General features: G+C 45.4%; 1 protein-coding gene and 1 long non-coding RNA gene across 4 annotated transcripts in view; one reads left to right on the forward strand and one right to left on the reverse strand.

The window, feature by feature from the left end:
• Positions 1 to 1904, forward strand: part of LOC144319238 (uncharacterized) — a 40531-nt gene extending 38627 nt beyond the window's left edge. For both annotated transcript variants that reach the window (XR_013385127.1, XR_013385128.1), the window contains one exon: positions 404 to 1904. This is a non-coding gene — a long non-coding RNA (uncharacterized LOC144319238). The remainder of the gene's footprint in view (positions 1 to 403) is intronic.
• ARHGAP17 (Rho GTPase activating protein 17) overlaps positions 1 to 21619 on the reverse strand; it is a 93407-nt gene that overhangs the window by 68994 nt on the left and 2794 nt on the right. The gene's annotated exons all lie outside the window — the stretch shown is intronic.

Here is a 21619-nt window from a genome sequence, read left to right on the forward strand (position 1 = left end):
AGTAAGTGGTTGGCAGTAGCGACAACAGGCAGAGGTGTCTCTATAGAACAGGCCACAGATACACTCTTGCTGGGTCAAGATGGCCTAGTCCATGGTCTGATGTATATGACTCATAATTGAGTTGCCTCGCCTGCCTTCGTGGGCAGGGTAAGCTGAGTGATAAGCCAACACACAGCAGATTCTAAGTCTCACTGTAGGCAAAGGACAAGGAGACTGAATATGGTAGGAGCTAAGTTAGGGCTCCAGGGTTGGGCAGACCTGATTCTGAATCCCAGCCTTGTTGCTTGGACGCCACCAACGTGAGGGTCCATGTCCTCCACGGTAAGATGGGAATGATGGTAATAATATCACCACCACAATGATTGTTTAGAAACACCATTTATCTCGGTTATCTCATTACCAGGGTCCCTGGCACCCAGTCAGAGTTCGGGGAGCGTCAACTGTCCTGAGCATTACGAGGATCCACCAACACCTTCGGATAACTCCCAAGCTACATCTTATCTGGGAAAGACTTTCCGGCAGTGACCAGGCTGTTCTGGCTTCTCCCAGAAGTTACGGTTGAATCTGGACCACGAGAGACAAAAAGCTGCGTCAACCCTTACAGCAGGAGCGGGGCAGCCTGTTCTGTTACAACAAAGGGTTGGTTGTGATAACACCGCGTGGGCTGGAGGCCACCAAAGAGAATCACAGGCACGTAATATACAGAAACTTAGAGGCTGAGTATGTGGCGAGCTAGCAAAAAGCCTTCATCAAAGGACCAACGTCTTAGTCCTCTGCACCTCACACCACTGAGGCATAAAAATGCCAGCCCTGGCGGTCCGCAGGTATGTATCCACAGAGGGCCAAAGAACTCTCTGGACAGAGGGCATCTTAGGATGGCCTTGCTCCGAGATATTTACATCTTTATTCATTCAGCCAGTATCCTGGAGCCCTCTCTAAATGTTGAAAACTGGAAAGGATCGAAGGAGAGAAATGAGCCGCAGTCCCCACCCTTGGGAGCTAATACAATATAAACAACCATTTACCCGCTTCTGGGAGACAGCAACGTAAATAACCATTTACAGCGCTTCTGGGAGCAGAGAGAAGCCAGGAAAGGCTTCACAGGGCAACAGCCTAAGCAGATCTCAGATAAGACAGAAGCACACCCACAGAGGATGGGAGAGGGAATGTGGTCAGGCTCCTGCACCTGGGCACCGAGTAAGGGCTGAAAAGAGCCATAAACTGGGAACTAGGGGGCCACGGGGAGCCATCGATGGATTCTCCACAGTGGAGTGGCATCGGATTTGAGGCTCAGAATGAAAATTCTAACAGCATAGTACAGGCTAGAGGTAGGACAACATCTGGAGGGCCTCCACAGTGATTCAGGGAATGACTAAGAACAGACACGAAGCCCTACCAGTCTGATCCTGGCCAATGCCACGCTGCTATTTTAACAGAAATGGTACGCCTGAATCACTGACTGTAAACCATCAACTTGAAAACCACTTTAAAAAGTTCAAGAAAGGGGGCGCCTGGGTGGCTCAGCTGCTTAAGCATCTGCCTTCGGCTCAGGTCATGATCTCAAGGGTCCTGGGATCATGCCAAGCAGGGAGACAGCTTCTCCTCCTGCTGCTCCCCCTGCTTGTGCTCTCTCCCTCAAATACATTTTTTAAATATTTCAAAAATAAATAAATAAATATGTCAAGAAAAACCTATAAAACGTGGAGGTCTCTCTGACCAAGAAATAAATCAGACATAGAAACTAGAATTCGGGATCCCTGGGTGGCGCAGCAGTTTGGCGCCTGCCTTTGGCCCAGGGCGCGATCCTGGAGACCCAGGATTGAGTCCCACGTCGGGCTCCCGGTGCATGGAGCCTGCTTCTCCCTCTGCCTGTGTCTCTGCCTCTCTCTCTCTCTCTGTGTGTGACTATCATAAATAAATAAAAAATTAAAAAAAAAAAAGAAACTAGAATTCATGGGCCATAAGCTAGGTAATCACCAGATCCCTAGTCCTAGATGAAGTTTACATTTGTACATTCCTCCTCCTCTTTTTTTTTTTTTTTTAAGAAAGCACTTTTGCATATGTGATAACATTTTCCTATATGACACGTACCCTTATGGGGCAATTTTTATCCTTATTTCCATGGGTGTGGAAATTGGGCAGACACCCATTAAAAAAAATACATATGAACCAAAGTCTGTGGACCCTCAGAAAGAAAGCAATTTTAAGGTCACTGACCAAAGTTGACCCTTAATTTATTTTCATGCTAGACTCTGGTCCTAGCTCCACCTCAAACTAACCATGGGCTCTAAAAATACAACCCTTGACCTTCCTGTACCTCACTTTATTTATATTTGTACCAACGATCTCACGCAATTTTTAAGAGACTACAATAAAATAGAACATTTGAGAAAAAAGAGAATATTTGCAACCTTCAGAACTGTGCTTTACGAATGTTGGGGTATATCTCTATAAATAACAAGGAACGTCACATATTTTTAAAAGGCAAGCAATGCTGAACTTCAGATAATTGTGGATCCTCTAAGTTTCTACGAGGAATGCACATCATAGATGTAGCCCAGAAAGTTCCATGATTAGCGTGGTGCCCAAAATAGAGGGGAAAAAAAATGGAAAAATGAGGTGAGGCTGCTCTTAATGGATGATGGATAGATTCTGGGTGGAGAGCACCATAAATCTTCACTTACACTTTTATAAAGGTCAAAGAAAAGTGTTCCAACACCACAGCTTGATGGATGGAAGGATGCTGTTGATGACTCAAAATAGAATATTGATTTTTTTTTTTAAATGAGGCTTTTTCTCAAAAGGATATTTGGAATAATGAAATGTTCACTGAGTGGAGCTATGCAGCCCATCACTGCATTCAACCACAGGTGGGTGCAATGCATGATTTGACACTAACCTTTTCATTTGGTTAGTCACTGAACAAATATTTGTTGGGTTCCCTTCCGTGAGCCATCATGAGTAAGAGACATGGCCCCTGCTCTGACAGGACTCAAGGGCTGTCAAGGAAAATAAGCAATCAAGACTCCAGTGCGATGAGTGCTCTGCCTGGGGAAGCACGGGGCCTCACAGAGTAGAGTTGTCATCACCACCATCATGGCTAACGTTTCTTGAGCTCACACCTGGGCAATTTTGCTCCCGAGATCCGGGTTCTTAACTTCTGGGTTCCAGATACATGTATCACATGTATGACCTCACTGAATCCTCAGGCTAACTATGTGATCGATGCTATTATCATGCCCTTTTCGGAGATGAGAAACCTATGCACAGAGAAGTTAATAAGATGCCAAAGGTTAGAGGCCTTGGGAGGGCATCTGATACAAATGTAAGATACCAGACCAGGAAGGTTTTTGAGACGTAGCAAGTGAGTTGGAGCTGGAAGCTTGGATGTCAGATAGCAGAAGGGTATGCTAAGGCAGGGAGGACAGAGGTACGAGAGACAGCCTGGGAAGGATACACTCAAGGTGACACAGCTGTGGGGGAACCCTTGCAGCCATCTCAATCCCCTTCGGCTTGGGTGCATGGGACCTGCTGAATGAAGTTGAGGGCCAAGCAGGGGGACTTCCAGGGCTTAAGGGCCTTACACAGAAGAGGAGGTAATGGTAGTCCACTACTGAAGGAGGAGATGCGACAGCTGAGACATCCCTCACTCTGGGGCCACCCAAGGCTCAGACAGGCAGAGCCTGCTAAAGAGCAATGGGGACAGGGATTGACAGGAGCCCTGCAGGACTTTGGGCCTTAAAAAGAATATCAGGCACTGCGAGACACCGGGGTGGCTCTGCGGTTGAGCATCTGCCTCCAGCTCAGGTCATGATCCTGGGGTCCTGGGATCAAGTGCTGCACTGGGCTCTCTGCAGGGAGTCTGCTTCTCCCTCTGCCTAGGTCTCTGCCTCTCTCTGGGTCTCTCATGAATAAATAAATAAAATATCAAAAAAAAAAAAAAAAAAAGGAATATCAGGCACTGGTTCTCTACCAGAGGGAAGGCAAGAGAGCTGGGGAAATTCTCTTGATGTGGGCACATGAGTCCTACTAAGTGCGAAGGTAAGGCAGGAGAACTCAGATAAACAAGTCCTGCCAAGGGGAAATTTAGTCCCACCCTCAAATCAGTTGAAGTCTATGGTGAACTGAGTGTATCCAAAGCACCAACAAAGCCTAGACTCCTGCAACAACAGACTAGATGGACCGGAGTCCTCACACGATCGGCCCGGCAGAGGAAGCACGCCACGCTCGGTTTCTACACACATTTGTCGTTCCGTCAAAAGTCACCAGAGGAGAAACACAGAAAATATGATGCATTATCAAGATACACAGTCAAGAGAACTAGGTCCAAAGACAGCCAAGATGTTGGAATTATTTTTCTTTTGTTGTTGTTGTTGGAATTATTTTTGCAGGGACTCTGATTAAGTCCATGAAAGGATCTAGTCAAAAGGTGGACAGAATGAATGAGTACATGAAGGGTTTCATCAGAGATTTGGAAGTTGAAACAAACTATCAACACTAAAATAGAGTGGGAAAAAATTAGAACAAAGTACCCCAAATCAGTGGGACAATATTAGGCTATGATACCTGTAATAAGAGTGCCAGAGGGAAGAAAGAACATGGGGCAGAAGAAATATCGGATAACCCATGACTGAGAAGCTTCCATATTTTTAAAATAAATTTATTTATGAGAAAGAGAGAGAGAATGTGTGTGTGTGCACGTTCAGAGGGAAAGAGGAAAGAGAGAAGCCGACTCTGCACTGAGCACAGAGCCCAACGCAGGGCTCGACCCCATGACCCTGAGATCATGACCTGAGCCGAAATCAAGAGTTGGATGCTATACCAACTGAGCCAACCAAGTGCCCCCGAAGTTTCCAAATGTAATGAACTATATCCATCACTGATGCAAATGCAGAAAACTCCAAGCAGGATGAACACAAAGAAAGGCACACCTAAAAGATCAAGGTCAAACTGTGGAGAAAGAGAAAATCTTGAAAGCAGACAGAAAGAACAAAGAGCTCTCAAACAGGCAGGGGAGCAATGTAAGAATGATGGCTGACTCGTCACCAGAAACGTCATGACCAAAGGACAACAGAATGGCGTGACATCTTAAAGTGCTGAATGAAAAAAGCCAATCTACAATTGTACATCAAATGCAAACATTTCAAAGATAAAGGCAAAATAACAAGATTAAAAAAAAAAAATCTCTAGGGCAGCCCCTGTGGCGAAGCCATTTAGCGCTGCCTTCAGCCCAGGGCGTGATCCTGGAGACCCGGGATCGAGTCCCACGTCGGGCTCCCTGCATGGACCCTGCTTTTCCCTTTGCCTGTGTCTCTGCCTCTCTCTCTCTCTCTCTCTCTCTGTGTGTGTGTGTGTCGCTATGAATAAATAATTAAAAATCTTTAAAAAAAAAAAAGTAATCTCTATGCCCAGTGTGGGGCTTATACTCATAACCTTGAGATCAAAGGTCGCCTGCTCTTCCAACTGAGCCAGCCAGGCGCCCCTAAAATAATGACAGTTTTCAGAGACAAAGACTAAGGGGATTCAATCTCCTGAAGACCTCACCACAGTACTGTCGTGGGGAGGGGAGGGAAGGGAGGTGGAGGAGGGAAGAATCTGGGTGTTCGACATCTATACCCGCCTAGTGTTGGGTGAGGAAATCTCTTCAGGAAGGTGGCAAGAGCTCTAACTTCCCATGCCAGTGCTGATTAGTCCTGGCCGGCTGCAGCCCTGGTCAAAGGAGGACTGCAGCCTGCGCCCGAGCTCCCCGAACAAAGGAGCACACAGGCTGACAATGATGACAGAGAGGTACCGGGGCGCTTGGGGGGCATCTGCCTTCGGCTCAGGTAGTGATCTCGGGTCCTGGGACCGAGCCCCAAATGGGGCTCCCTGCTCAGAGGGGAGTCTGCTTCTCCTTCTCCCTCCGCCCGCCACGCCTCCTGCTTGTGCTCTCTGTCAAATAAATACATAAAATCCTTAAAAAAGAAAAGAAAGAGAAAAAGAAAGAGAAGAAAGAGAAGAAAGAGAGAAAGAAAGAGAGAAAGAAAGAGAGAAAGAAAGAGAGAAAGAAAGAGAGAAAGAAAGAGAGAAAGAAAGAAAAGAAAGAAAGAAAGAAAGAAAGAAAGAAAGAAAGAAAGAAAGAAAGAAAGAAAGAAAGAAAGAAAGAAAGAAAGAATTGTTCCAACTACGGATGTTTTCTTCCCCAGGCTGAGTATCATTCTTGATGTCACACTGGAAATTTCACTGTGCAGGCAGACTAGGGACATGAAATGTTAGAGATTTTATCTACTTTCTAGTAAAGTGTTAGGATAGTTGAACATAAAGAGGACTGCCAGTTTGCAGCTTGCAGCTTTTAACTTCTTATGCCTCTGACATCTCGGGGGATTAAGGAGCAGTTCTGGTTTCAAGTCCGCTAGGCAGTTTAGAGTTAACTATTTCTCAACCTTGGCACTTTCAACACTTTGGTCTAAATAATCCTCTCTTGTGGGAGGCTGTCCAGGGCACTGCAGAGTGTTAACAGCATCCCTGGATCCTACCTGCGCAGAAGCCAGCAGCAACAAGCCCCCCCTCCCCAGGGATGACAACAAAAAATGTCTGGAGATTTTGCCCAATCGGGGGGGGGGGGGGTGTCAGACTGTTTCCAGTTAAGAACCATTCAGATCATCATCATCATCATCCGCAGCAGCAGCATCTTTATGGTTGCCAGAAAGGCAAAAAGATAGTCTTTCTGTGTGAAAGTCAACATAACTTAATTGCATTAATAGGACAGGAAGGGGGATCCCTGGGTGGCGCAGCGGTTTAGCGCCTGCCTGTGGCCCAGGGCGCGATCCTGGAGACCCGGGATCGAGTCCCACGTCGGGCTCCCGGTGCATGGAGCCTGCTTCTCCCTCTGCCTGTGTCTCTGCCTCTCTCTCTCTCTCTCTGTGTGACTATCATAAATAAATAAAAAACAAAAAAACTTAAAAAAAAAATAGGACAGGAAGGGGGGCAGCCCCAGTGGCTCAGGGGTTTAGCGCTGCTTTCGGCCCAGGGCATGATCCTGGGGACCCGGGATCAAGTCCCACGTCGGGCTCCCTACATGGAGCCAGCTTCTCCCTCGGCCTGTGTCTCTGCCTCTCTCTCTCTCTGTGTGTCTCTCATAAATAAAATCTTAAAAAAAAAAAAAAAAAAAGGACAGGAGGTTTTCAGGAAGCGGAGGGATACTCCTCTGAGTCTGTAATGACCTAGTAAATGATTCTGCTTTGTTTTCTTAGTGCTATTCCTGAGGATGTACCTTGAGGGGAGCCCTATATCCTGAAAAACGAAAGAACACAGAAACTTACTTTACTTCTTTTCTAAAGACTGTTTCTCTTTTAGTCCCCTGACACTCTTTATGAATTGGTGACAGATTTTTTAATTTCCAAGAACTCTAGGTCTTTTTGTCAGTAGCCTGCTTCTTCTTCTTTTTTTTTTCTTTTCAAATGGATGTAATAGCCTGAGGATTTTCTGACATCCTACTGTCCCACCTTGGACAACGAATGAACAAATAAAACAGCACCTGCTGTAGTCAGCCTCAGAGCTACTTCTTAATCAGTTATCTGGAACTTTTCCTGAATGGCCTTCGATACCACATTTTTTAATTCCCCAAAATTAAAAAAAAAATCCCTTTCCTAACATTTCAATGAATTTTAAAGATTTACTTATTTGAGGGGCAAGAAAGGGGGCAGAGGGAGAGGGAGAGAGGGAATCTTAAGCAGACTCCCTGCTGAGCATGGAGCCCAAGGTAGGGCTCAATCCCATGACCCCAATATCATGACCTGAGTTGAAACCAACAGTCCGTTGCTTAACCGACTAAGCCACCCAGATGCCCTCAGTGGATTTCAGTGAGAAAGAAGAAACATACACACGAGTTCAGTCAACCACCTTAAACTATCTCCTGTAGGGTCTTCAGTTTATGAGATAATTTTCCTACCATGGATAATTTCAGGAACTACCAGTGGAGACAACAGGTCAACCTGTGGTGCTATAGCATGCTGTTATGACTATTGTGTAACAGCATATTATGCTATTATGATTGTGTTCCTAAGGACTCGTGGAATATTCCAAATCATGAAATCGATTCCTACACCTCTTTTGCCACCCACAACTCTAAAAGAACAGAGAAATACTCATATAAAAGTGTGAATTCATAAAAGTGTGCTGGCTCCTTGTGAGGGATGCGGTGGCAAAGACGGACAGTCCAGGGCACCTTTGCTGGTGGCCAAAGCCCTGGCCGCCACCTAAGAGCTGTGCTACTCTGAGCAGGTTACGTAATGTCTCCGTGCACCCTATTTCCTCACCTGTAAAACTGGAAATATTAAGAACTTCAATTTATAGAATTGAGTGGACTGAAAGAAATTTTATACACAAAGTGCTAATTCCTTGAAAGCTCAAAACATGGTTTTTGTTATGACATAAGTGGTTAAGAGCACAGACTCTGGAGACAGACTTCCCAGTTTTGTGACCTCAGACAAGTTCCCAAATCTCTCTGTGCCTGTTTTCTTGCCTGCAAAAGGGGATAATACGGTACTGATTTGGCATTAAATGAGCTGCTAGTGCCCGGCACATAGTAAACATCCAAATAAATGTAAGCTATCAGTATTACAAGTATTTTTTTTGGAAGGATCTTTCTGGCAACAGTGTGGAAGATGCGTGGAGGGGGAGGGAAGACATGCTGCCTGCAGGGAAATTGAGGAGCTGAGTATTAAGAGACCCGAGAGGGGGCCCATGTGGCTCAGTAGGTTAAGTGTCTGCCTGCAGCTCAGGTCATGATCCTGGGGACCTGGGATCATGTCCTGCATCGGGCTCCCTGCTCAATGGGAGTCTGCTTCTCCCTCTACCCCTCCCCTCTGCTTGTGCTCTCTCTCTCAAATAAATAAATAAAAATAAATCTCAAGAGACTTGAGAACACAAGATCTATGTGAGAAAAAGGACGATCCAGCCTAAAGCAGGGGTTAAGGAGAGGAGAGGACAGAGAGTTATTACAAAGAAACAAGACAGGACTTCATGACATGGCGTGGATGCGAAGGGAGAAGGAATCCCCTAGAATGATCATCATGTTTCTATCTTGAGTGACCGGCTAGATAGCGAGGATCTGAGGGCGAGGTCAGCACGGTCAGCTCTGGAAATCCTGGATTTAAGGGGTCTGCTGAACGTGTGCTGGTGGAGGTATCCAGTGTGGTTTCGGGTCTGCGGTGCCGAAGCACAGGGAGCAGTGTCTGGAAGGAAAATTCAGAGTGAGGCACGGGCAGGAGCAGCAAACAGCACTCTGGGGGGAGCTGGCTCGGAACGCAGGTCTGCAGAGCTGCAGGCTCGGCCCAGAAAGCTGCTCAGGAACCCCATGGGAGCGGAGCCGGACACAGCAGGGGACCGCACAGGCGGTCCCCAGGGAGGGCCAGGAAGAAGCCGTGCACCCTGAGGACGTGAAGCCAGGCAGAGGGGACAGGAATGCGGTTGGGAGGAGCCCACGGAGATCTGGAAGCTGTAAATGCTCCGGGCGCACGGGCAGGCCCCGGGGAGCAGTGACCACTCAGACTGGGCGGCTTGAGCCTGTGGGACCGGGACGGGGCAGCAGCAGCCCGTTTTCTCTGGAAACCAGGACATTAGGCAGGTCATCCAAGGAGAGTGGGTGTGTCTGGGGCAGGGTGGAGTAGGTCTGAGAAAAGTAAAAGTCTGGCAAAAGCACTTAGGAAAACGGGATCGGACAAGGGGCCAAGGGCAGGGAGGCGGTCTGCAAAGGCCAGCTGAGCTTGCAGGCCAGAACAACTTGGCTGCCCGGACCTGTGCGGCCGGACGGTCTTTGTGGACCATGCCCTGCATCCCAGGTACAGGCGGGAAGAAGCCCCAGATGATCGAGTCAGGCTGGCAGGCTCAAGGACAGGTGGAGGGAAAAGGCTGGTGCTGGAGGTGCTGGATGAGAGGTCAGAGGCCCTGCTGTGACTGAGTCTGGTCAGACAAGGAAGAGGACTAAACAAAGCATGTGTGTGTGTGTGTGTGTGTGTGACACTTCAGGAGAGGGATCCATAAGGGTAAGAGACTAGAGGATGCAGTGGATGGTGAGGGTTCTGATCTCAGAAGCAGTTCTTAAGACCCAATGGCGAATTTCTTTCTGGAAAAGAATGCCCATTTATATCCCCACCTGGATAAGACTGGATACTCGGCCCTTTCTCAGCTCTCCCAAGACAGGAACGTATTACTGTTTTGAGCTTTGCCCATCTGGGAAGTAAAAAATGCTGTCCTGAAAGCTTTGGGCTTCTTCGATTAGCTGTAATTTTGAAATGAATCTCATACACTTACTGGTCATCTGTGAGCATCCTGTTGATGGTATTTGCTCATTAGAGTGCACATATTTAAACGGATTATTAGGGGAGCTTTGTACATTAAGGGTATTAACCTTCCCATGTGGCTGCTCTCAATTGTTTCCAACTAGTCATTTTATAATTTTAATTATGGTAATGACAGTTTAATTATTGCATGGCTTGGGGCAGCTGAGTGGCTCAGGTCATGATCTCAGGGTCCTGGGATCAAGTCTTGCATCAGGCTCCCTGCAGGGAGCCTGCTTCTCCCTCTGCCTTTGTTTCTGCCTTTCTGTTTCACGTGAATAAATGAACAAAATCTTAAAAAAAAAAAACTTGCGTGGCTAAATCTATAGGTTACCTTTTATTACTCATTCTCTGTAGTCTATGTCAGAGCATGAAGAACTTTCCACCTCTTCCTCTATATTATAGTTTCATTTTTTACTTGAAATCCTTAATCTGTCTGGAATTTATTTTGGCCCCTGGTGGTGAGATGAAATCTAACTTGCCTACTTTTCCCAGGGCTAACCTGCTGTCTTGTACTGCTTCCTCACTGTCTTATGATGCCTCCTTACCTCATGCCAACTTCTCAAGCCTCCCAGGGCTGTCCCCACGTGGCTCGGGAGCCCTGTCTGACCGGTGTGGGAGCACAGCAGGGAGGCACGGGTAACCAAGTGCAGGGAGAGCGCTGGTACAGTGTTGACCCAAGTCCAGCTCACTGTTTACTGTACTCCAGCTGCCCTAGAGTGGTTTTAGTTTTTAAAAGCCCTCATCTGGAATCCCTGGGTGGCTCAGTGGGAGAGCATCTGCCTTTGGCTCAGGGATGATTCTGGATCCTGGGATCGAGTCCTGCATCAGGCTCCCTGCATGGAGCCTGCTTCTCCCTCTGCCTGTGTCTCTGCTTCTCTCTCTCTCTCTCTCTCTGTGTGTGTGTGTATGTGTCTCATGAATAAATAAAATCTTAGAAAATAAAAAAATAAAAGCCCTCATCTGAAAGCTTTGAAAGCATTCTGGAATGAATTTACTGCCTAAAGAAGCCGATTATTCAGCAAAAGTACTTTAATGTGATTGCCAAATCTCATCAACGAGAATGCCACATTTTGGCTTTTCTGAGGAAGGCTCTCACACAGGTGTCAGGGTGTGTTTTGGAGGCGAGCAAGACAGCACACACCAACATGTGAGGTGCACACCTGTAAGCTCCAGAGACCAGTTCACAGCATGGGAGCATGGCTACGCATCTCTCCAGGAACTAGCCGGATTCTTTAATCCTGGGGTTCTTGGCTCTGGGCTTGAAGAAGTCTGTGGAGTCCGTGAAATCATGTGCAAATGCGTGTGTGTGTGTGTGTGTGTGTGTGTGTGTGTGTGATTTTTTTCTCTGGGAGAAGGGTGTTAGAACCTCCATCTAAATCTATGGGTAGGGCAGCCCCGGTGGCGCAGCGGTTTAGTGCCGCCTGCAGCTTAGGGCATGATCCTGGAGACCTTGGATCGAGTCCCACGTCAGGCTCTCTGCATGGTGCCTCCTTCTCCCTCTGCCTGTGTCTCTGCCTCTCTCTCTCTGTGTGTCTCTATGAATAAATAAATAAATAATCTTAAAAAAAATAAAAATAAAAATAAATCTATGGGTCGCAAGGTCTCTATTCCTAAAGACTGCTCTAAGAGTCAAAGGCTGCAATGAAGTCCATGGCTCCGTGACCTGCCACCAACTTCTTTATAAGTTATTATTAACATATGGCTACGTCTGTTCCATTTCAAATTCTTCAGCTCCTTCCTCAGTCTAAGTGCAACGCGACTGTTTTCTCGGTATGTCTGGACTACTGCAAATTCAGTATTTTGCCTTTAAGTCACACAGCTGCTAATCTTTTTTTTTTTTTTTTAAAGATTATATTCATTGGAGTGCCTGGGTGGCTCAGTGGTTAGGCATCCACCTTTGGCTCAGGTCGTGATCCCGGGGTCCTGGGATCGAGTCCCGCATCGGGCTCCCTGCATGGAGCCTGCTTCTCCCTCTGCCTGTGTCTCTGCCTCTCTCTGTGTGTCTCTCATGAATAAATGAATAAAACCTTAAAAAAAAAGATTTTATTTATTTATTTGACAGAGAGAGAACACAAGCAAGGGGGTAGCAGAGGGAGAGGGAGAAGCAGACTCCCCGCTGAGCAGGGAGCCCAACACAGCTCCATCCCAGGACCTCGGGGTCACCTGAGCAGAAGGCAGACACTTAACCAACTGCCCCTCCCCCTGCCCCCGTGCCTGCCAATCTTATGACAAAGTCACAGAATAAAGGCTCAAACATCAGGTACTAAAAGGTGTGTGGCTCCAAAAAGACACAAAAAGTGATTGTAGATTTCCATCAGGAACCACTGAGATTAGGACATTTGCATTTACATAAGACTCCACCAGTCCTTGTTACATTTTTGGAATGCCTAATAGGGGTGAAATCATATGACCTTTATATGCTATTGCTGCAAACAATTATACAGTTACACATTATTTTGGAGTCTAACCCATAAATCAGAGATGAAAGAGAAATCACTGAAATAAATAATAGGAAAAGAAGAAATAAAAACATGATGGATGATATTACATACATAGAGATTTAAAGAAGTAACAAAGTTATCAGCTGCAACTAGGTCAGTAAAGTAATGAAATATACATACAAACAGGAACATCACTCATGTTTACCAACTAAACTAATTAGGCACGATTTCCAACTACAACAAAATACTTAGGAAGCACATAAAATCTTTGTGTATAGAAAGAGATATGCCATGCTCGTGTTGAAAAGACATCAACTTTCCCCGTGGTGTAGTTCACAGATATGCTAGACTATAAATACCTGGGATTTATTTTTGTATCCTCAGGATCTACCCTATAGCAGGTACCCAATAAATATTATGTGGATGAATGAGCTCCAGACCAATCAAAATCATAAGTGAATTTTTCTAGGAGCTAGTAATAAAGAGATACCAAAATTCATTTCTATACAGAAATAGGAGAGACTAAGTACAGAAAGAAAAGCTGGGGCTCCTGGGTGGCTCAGTCGATGTAGTGTCTGCCTTCGGCTCAGGTCATGGTCTCAGGGTCCTGTGATCAAGCCTCGAGTTGGGCTCTTCCTGCGGGGAGTCTGCTTCTGCTTCTCCCTCTCCCTCTCTCTCTGCTGCTTCCCCTGCTTGTGCTCTCTCTCTCTCTCTCTGTCAAATAATAAAATCTTTAAAAAAAGAAGAAGAGAAGAGAAGAGAAGAGAAAGAAGAGAAGAGAAGAGAAGAGAAGAGAAGAGAAGAGAAGAGAAGAGAAGAAAGAAAGAAAGAAAGAAAGAAAGAAAGAAAGAAAGAAAGAAAGAAAAAGAAAGAAAGAAAGAAAGAAAAGCTGAAGGAGACCAGCTCTGCCGGATTTAAGACATGTTACATGTTGACAGTTATTATTAGCACATTGTGGTCTCAGTTCCTACAAACACATATACCCAAGCCAAGTGTCAATGAAAAGAAAGCCAACAAAAAGTCAAAGCAGGTGTGAGAATTATATGTTTAAAAAAAGAGAAGCATCTGAAACGAAAGGAAGTGAGGAATCACTGTGTGACCTATTTCAGTAGATGGCATTCAGCCATAACCTAAATCACCTCAACCTTTCCTTTTCTCTTTTCTTCACCCCAAATGTCATGGTGCTGAAGAGGTTTTAGGACTGACTGAATGGTCAGTCCTCACGCCATGGTCCTACTCCCCCCTAGCCTGTTGTAATAGTTTCCTATCTTTTACTCTCCCCCTCCTCCTTCCTTAACAGCCCCAAGTCAGCGCCACTACAATGATCCTCCTAGAACGCTAATGTGGCTTTTTCAACCTTCTGCACATATAGGCTCCCCAAATTCTACTGTGGTGGTCCTCAAACCATGATCCCCCAAAATAGACATTTGAGCATTTCCACAGAGGAGAACCAATGTCAATCAATGCTGCCTGTCTCTAAAAGTTGGTGTCCACAAAGGTGCCCATGTGTTTTTTAGTCCCACCAATCCTGGGGCTGTTAGGGGGATGTTACATATCTTGGCATGTCCAAGAATACAAAAGCAACTGAAAAGGTTGTAAGAGAGGATGAACAAGAATGATGAAAATTAAAGAAACTAAAAGTTACCCTGTGAGGGATACCTGGGTGGCTCAGCAGTTGAGCGTCTGCCTTTGGCTCAGGGTGTGATCCCGGGATCGAGTCCCACATCAGGCTCCCTGCAGGGAGCCTGCTTCTCCCTCTGCATATGTCTCTGTCTCTCATGAGTAAATAAAATCGTAAAAAAAAAAAAAAAAGTTACACTGTGAGAAATGATACCTCCCTAGATTTTCAGTGTATGACAAAATGGTCTATTTTTTTAAAAGACTCCTTGATTGAATGATAGACTTGAGAGAGAGAGAGAAAGAGAGAGTGCAAGCAATTGGGAGGAAGGAAAGGGCAAATCTCAAGCCAACTCACTGCTCAGCATGGAGTCCGAACTGGGGCTCAATCTCAGGACCTGAGATCATGACTGGAGCTGAAACCAAGAGTCAGATGCTTAACCAACTCAGCCACCCAGAACTATCTATTTTGGGGAAAAATGGCCATCAGTTTTTATTAGGCAAAGGAAATAAGAGTATGCTGCTTTCAAAGCTTTTTAGAGCTTTGTAAAGGACAACTTACTCTATCTGTTGAATAGAAATCCATCCAGAAGCCTATGAATTTAAATATCACAGTCGCTTTGGACTGAAGTACATATGGATCTACAAACAGCCATTAGTTCAGTATCTAATTTGAAAATAAGAACTGGGCAGAGTTTTCCCACTGTTAGCAATCAGATACAGTTGTCTTTTTCCAATTTATAGACAAAAAACACTAAGTTAAAGCATAAAACTGTCAGTGGGTTAGGTTTCCCGAGAATTTTTCTTCCCTCTGGGAGTTCTCGATCCCCAGTCATTTCTATGTGCCATCAAGATTGCTCAAGTGTCATGTGTCAGAGAAAGCTTTGCTGAACCCCAAGCACATTGCCAAGAACGCGAGCCAGCATCCATGCTCCATCTATCCTAGCACCCACTGTATCTAGTGAAGTAGAAACACTTTGGTACACATGGGCATGGGTTCAAGTGGCCAGTCCAGCCCGTGCATCTGAAAGTATCCAGTGACCACATGAAACCCACACTGGTAGACTTAGAAATGTTCACACTGACAGGCCACAGGTAGGTGGTCATTTGTTACAAGAATTTCTGTGCAGTCCTGGACATTTAATATTTAAACTTTTATATTCATTTAAGTACCTATTTGCTTAGTCCGCCATTTATTATTTAAATTCTTTAGGAGGCATTTATTTGGCTAACCCATTTAGAAAGGATAGAAGACATGCTAATGAAACATTTAAGGAGAGATCAAGTAGACTACCAGACCAAAGTATCTCTGATAAGGAAGTCACCTAAAAGGAACTGTGGGAAGGGACAGTCAGACAGAAATATCTTGGGACTAATCAAAAGGAAGCAGCCTATGCAAATAATTAATAAGCTGTAATTAACAGGAAATAGCAAGACATTAGAGACAAGTCTTACAGTCTGGAGAGCTTAAAAAGAACTTAATATTGTTCTCACATCATTGGCTGTACATAGGCTATACCTATTCAAAAGCAGTGTTTTCTATAAATCACAGGGTTGGGTTTTCAACAGAATCTGCTTCATCTTCTGAAACTTGTTTCAAACCTGTACGGAGTCACAAACGTGTTCCCTCAAGGTTCTCCACTGCATTCACTATGTAATGCACCTGAGGATAAGAATGTAATAGTTTGGGGAACCTGGGTGGCTCAGCAGGTTAGCGCCTGCCTTCGGCCCAGGGCATGACCCTGGGGTCCTGGGATCGAGTCCCACATAGGGCTCCCTGCATGGAGCCTGCTTCTCCCTCTGCCTGTGTCTCTGCCTCTCTCTCTCTCTCTCTCTCTGTGTGTCTCTCATGAATAAATAAATAAAATCTTAAAAAAAAGTATGTAATTGTTTATATTGCAATATATGAATAAAGCAAGACATGGCATTAATATTTTGATTAACACCCAAGACCTGCTAGAATAGGTACAACTGGCTATATTGGAATTATCTGCTCATAGGTCTGTCTCCTGACTCAAGCTCCTAGGAATCAGTTATCTTTTTAACCCCAGCATCTGACAGGTTCTCAGTGTACATTTGTTGAACTGATCTGGTAACTTAACACTGAAATTGACAACTAAACATTAATTCCATGGCAATTAAATGAACAAATGACACATACAGAAAACTCATAAAGAAATACAAATATATTTCATTCATTTCAACCTTAGTGGGAAAAATTAAAATACGTAGTACATTTTTTTTTTATTTTTATTTATTTATTTATTTATGATAGTCACAGAGAGAGAGAGAGAGAGGCGGAGACATAGGCAGAGGGAGAAGCAGGCTCCATGCACCAGGAGCCCGATATGGGATTCGATCCCGGGTCTCCAGGATCGCGCCCTGGGCCAAAGGCAGGTGCTAAACCGCTGCGCCACCCAGGGATCCCCGTAGTACATTTTTTTACAAGGCAATGTCTAATGCAACTAGCATAATGGTGAAGTATGAGGTCCATCACCCTGTGCAAAATGACAGGAGTTCCAGTGGACATTATTTGCTGCATTATAAAGGACAGCGCTATCATGTAGAAGACAATTTAGTAATCCCGAGTCCGCATAAATATTAATCTCCTACAAATGTCATGATTCTGGACTCCAGAGAATTCATCAGAAGAAAATAATTTAGAGAAGAAGGGCTGTGATCATTAAAATTGTGACTAGCTGTGCCAAACCAGAGTGGAGTCCTAGATGTCCCACAAAAGGGATAACATCCAGCTCAAGCTAGCTAAGTCAGTTGGAAGACAATTTTGACTTCAGGTTTAAAAAAAAAAAAAAAAAAAAAAAAGACAAGCAAGAACTAATCAAGCTTGAACTAAGGCCATCATGAGGCAGTACTGCCAGACCATGGGGAGAGCCTGGATATAAAGAGAACAGACGAGAAAGACAGCAACGAGGACAGAGTAGGTGTGGTGTGGCATTCCATGTGCCAGGGCAGCTGTCTGCAAAGGGCCAGACAGTAAGTAGCATGGGCTCTGCGGGCCAAAGGGTCAAGGTTAACTGCTCAGCTCTACTGCTGCATTATGTGACTGTGTTCCACTAGACATTTTTCATGAAACAGGCAGTGGGCAGGATTTGGCCTACAGACTGAGGAATACGGAGAAAGAAAGCCAATTTGAGGATATAGTTCATGAGGTGAATGTTCGTAGGACATTTAAGTAGAGAAGTTCAAGATGGAGATCAATCTAGGGAGGAAGAGATGCCAGGGCTAAAGACATAAAATTGAAAGTCATTGGCCGTGAGGTGGTAGGTATGGGGCAGAGGGCACCCAAGTGAATGGTCTAAGAAGACAGGAGAGGAGCGCTACGTCCCTGTAGAAAAACAAGGGCAGCTGTGCAATGGCACTTCAGATCACTGGGGCCCTGGAAAGGTACGAACATCATAGACAACCACCCCCCCCTTAACTTAAGCTTTTTAAAAAGAGGCCTCTATTTTAACACAGAGACAAAGCAGATAGGAGTGTAATAATATTTTTAAATTGTTTTAAAGATTTTATTTATTAGAGAGAGAGCAAGCGAGCATGAGCAGGGGGAGGGGCAGAAGGAAAGGGAGAAAGAGAAACTCTACCAGACTCCCTGCTGAGTGTGGAGCTTGACTGGGGCTTGATCTCACGACCCGAGATCACAACCTGAGCCAAAATCAAGAGTCAGATGAGTAACCAACTGAACCACCCAGGCAACCCTGGAGTATAATAACATTTTTAAATAGATTTATACTTGATTAATTACCATGCTGTCTACCTATGCTGGAGAAATGGAAATAGAATTCTAGATGCCAAATTTCTATAGTCTGACAAGAATGCATGGTGCACACACTAATTCTGGGACCCTACACCCAAATGTCAAGTCCCTCAGGCAGGGGGATGGGGGGAGGGTCTGCCACAGACATACTGGAAACCACTACCACAGAGATAATTTCGGATTAGAAGAACATGCTGCCTTCCAAGTAAAACCGATGCCACATGACCACATCTGTTTAGGGTTCATTTTTGTTTCAGTGAACAATGGGCTTTCGCTGACCTATAAACACCCTGATATTCTAGGATTTCACAATATGCGAAGTGTATAACAAGGCCACGGAAGATCAGAGTCAGAAGTTGTGAGAATAACACATCTCTTTCCTCCTCTGCTCCATGCAGAGGCCGGATGGGATCCACTCAGATCCAGGCAAATGAAGCACAGCCACCTCCCCTTTCTCAGAAATACTGCTCAGAGCTCCCCTAGAAAAGACAGAAGAAATCAGTGTGTGGAACAGGTGAGGGATGTAGGATGTCACTGCTGATAAAACTATATGGCTTATGATGTTGACTACAGAGAGACTGTCTCACGGAAGAGAGGCTGATTCACCATGGCACCCGAGGACTGCCCTGGGATGCACACACAGAGATGCACTGGACTCCCCGTGAGCATTCACGTTGCCCCTAACAGAAGGGGCTACCTTGGGGGGCAGGGAGTCTTCTGCTCCTGCGGGAGGTCATTAGATTTCTGTGATCAGGGAGGGGTCTGCAAGGACTGTAACACAGTAAAACAAGCCACTAGGGAGTCAGACAAAATGGATGGTTGACGCCCCATCCAAAGGGGGCAGCAGCTGCTCAACTACTACTTCTTGTATGAGGAGGCAATGCCAGACATTGCTAGGTCTTCTGAGATTGTAGAAGCAGCTGCAAATCCAGGTTTTCATGTGAAAACTCCTAATTTTTCAATATGGGCCAATTTGGTTGTAATAAATATATACGTAAGAAACTGCCAGAACAGAATACATCTATGCCCTGCAAGCAAACAGTGCAGATCTTTGATTCTGATCATTCACAGAGCCAGAGTCTAAGAGGACTAGACCAGGGTTTCCCAACCTCAACACTCTTGATATTTGGGACCAGATGATTCTGTGTAGTGAGGCTGTCCTGTAGGATGGTCAATGGCATTCCTGGCCTCTATCACCAGATGCCCATATCACCCCACCCCCCAACCAAGTTGTAACAAACAAAAATGTCACCAGTCATTGCTTCATGCCCCCCAGGTGACCATCCCCAGTAGGAGCCACTGGACTAGAGCAACATCCAACTCTCAGCTTCCAGGAGTTTAGGAAAGCGTCACACATAACTCAGACACAGGGTCTCTCCAGTAAGAGTTGCCCTCATAAGTACAGACTTACAGCTGCTTTAGAATCAGAGATCTGGTTTCTAGTTAATGACAGCTCTCTCATTAACTAGCTTGATGACCTCTTGTGAGTCCTCCCTTCCTCATTATTAAACCAGGAATAAATAATATCACCTCTGGGACTTGCTGTTGAGAAGGCAGTGAGATAATTTACACAAAGCTTCTAGCCCAGCAGCTCAACAAGCACCAAAGGCATTTAATAAACATTAACCCTTCCCTGGTGAAAAGGCAGGCAGCCCAGCTTCTGTCGTCAGACACACCTGGGATCCAGAGTCAGAGGCCCTGGCCCCAAGGCCTGCCTCAGCCACTTGGTAGCTGGGCAAGTGTGGGAAGCCACTCTTCCTTCTTTATAAACTAGAAATGATAAGCAACCAGTAGGTGAAAACCAAGCCAGGGGCTTTGGTACATCGCTTGGTAAGCTAAACCACCACCAGATAAGTGCTGATGATTATTACTATCAGATCTTTGGAAGAGTTCTGAAAAGGAAAGAACATGCTCTTTAACAAATCCAAGAACTGATAATGCGGTAACATCAGGGTAAGGTACAGGAGAAAAAAAAAGAAAACTAGTTAACAGGAATCCTTAACCTCCCCGATCCTTTTACATATACAACTGCCAACTGGTGACCCACACACCAAATCTAGCCTCACACAGTATCATGGTGGTTGTTTAATTTGCATTAAAGGCCACCTGATATTCATTAAAATCCAGATGTTAGGCCTTTCTTGAAAACTCCAAAAGTGGTCCCATAGTCCCACATGCCCCTTTGGTGAGACAAGTGCTGATAGGGGTCCCCTGTGGCCCTCATCTGTTCTAAGTCACTCTGATTTAACTAGCTTGGAGTTTGTAACCTTGATTTATCTAAAGGTTACTGTATGGAAAACATTTGGACCTGAAGGGAGTACTTCAATCTTGGCACAGACCAACACCCAAGGAGACACTCCCTTCCAGAGTCTCACCTAGGTAATAAACTAGCCTACTTAGTCTCTGATTCTTTTTCTTCTTGATACTTCTACCTCATAATTAAATGTTCCTTGAGTTTCTCATGCTGGTATATACCTTCCTCCACTCAGCGATCACCCTCCCCCAAACCACCAACCACCTAAATCCATCCAGTGGCTTATCTGCAACAGGGATTGCTTTTCTTTTTAGAACAGGACTACAAACCTCTTTCTTTTTAGAAGAGGACTACAAAAGACACGTCGTGATACTTCCTGTATCCTGACCAGCACGCCTTCTCCCCTCCTGCTGGTAACAGCGCCCCAGTTATCTCTGGGGGGCCAGCACTCCCCCATTCTCAGTCCATGTCATTTGGGTGGGGCTCACTCCATTCCCATTTCCAGGGCAAGGCACGTGACACAGCCCGATGCATTCAGAGTCAATCCTGGGGCTCTGGCCACAGTGAAAAGTATTCTCTGTCCCTCTGGGACTTGAACTGAGGATGATGGAAAACTGGGCGGAGATGGGGACAGGGCGGGGGACGTGGGGGGGGGGGCGGTGTCTCCTTGTGGACATGGCCTATCTAGAGAGTGGAAGCCCTCGATCCAGCCCTGGCTGCAGCTATACTACTTTCGGACTCTTTTGGTCTCACATGAGCCAATTAAATTCCCATCTTTGCTTAAGGTAATTCCAGTCGGGTTCTCTTACAAGCAAAAGAGACATAATCAATACAAGAGAAAAGAAGTGAAAGCTGCACTTAAAGATGGAGGGGAAAGGCTCTGCTCCAATTTGTGCCTGGTTTGTTGGTTTGGTTTTGTTACATCTATCTCTCCATCCACTAAGAGTGGAGTTTCGCTCACTCTATTACCCATCCCCCTCTAAACACTCATGGCATATAATTATTTTTTGCTTGTCTACCTCTTCTACAAATCTATTGAGTCCCTTCAGGGCAGAAACTGGGTTGTATCCACTTTTGATTCTTTAATACCTTGAACAATGGCATACAGTGTGGGCTTAACAAGTGCTCCTTGAATGAATGAATCAACCATCCTAATTCTCTTTGGGACACCCATGTCATAAGACCACCGCATTAGCCTTGTGCCTGTGAT

Source organism: Canis aureus, chromosome 8 (genome assembly GCF_053574225.1).
Source record: "Canis aureus isolate CA01 chromosome 8, VMU_Caureus_v.1.0, whole genome shotgun sequence".
Classification (NCBI taxonomy): domain Eukaryota; kingdom Metazoa; phylum Chordata; class Mammalia; order Carnivora; family Canidae; genus Canis; species Canis aureus.